The following is a 505-nucleotide window of genomic DNA, read 5'->3' on the forward strand; positions in this document are numbered from 1 at the left end:
CATGTCTGTCCGGGGGGAGCAGATCCGCCGGGAGGGTTCGGGGGGGTCTGGGAGGTGGAATGGGGGTACGCTGTCCTCGGGCGCTTCTCCTCCCAACATCAACCAGGAAAAGAAGAAAAAAAGAAAGAGAAATCTTTATCTCTGAGGCTGCAAGGGGTAAATCCAACAGCCCATAGCCCCACGCAGAGCCAGCCCCGCACTCGGCTCTTCCCCAGATTAAGCCAAGGCCACGGGGCACAGGGGGACACGGATCTGCCCCTTGGACAGCACGGCTCACGCAGCAGGGAGACGGTCCGGCCGCTCCGAGGGGATCCGCAGGAAGGACGAGCGGCGAGGCTGCTCCAACAGCCCACGGCAAAACCCACCGGCAGCCCCGCGCCGCAGCAGAGCGGACGAGGACAACGCATCTCGTGGGTAAATCTGCTTTTTGCGAAAGGGATTCCCTCCCGGGGAGCTGGGTTCAGTTCAAACCCATCACAGCCACCGGAGGAGTTTCACCTGCTGG

This window comes from Pterocles gutturalis, unplaced genomic scaffold, assembly GCF_000699245.1.
Source record: "Pterocles gutturalis isolate BGI_N339 unplaced genomic scaffold, ASM69924v1 scaffold17157, whole genome shotgun sequence".
Taxonomy (NCBI): Eukaryota; Metazoa; Chordata; class Aves; order Pterocliformes; family Pteroclidae; genus Pterocles; species Pterocles gutturalis.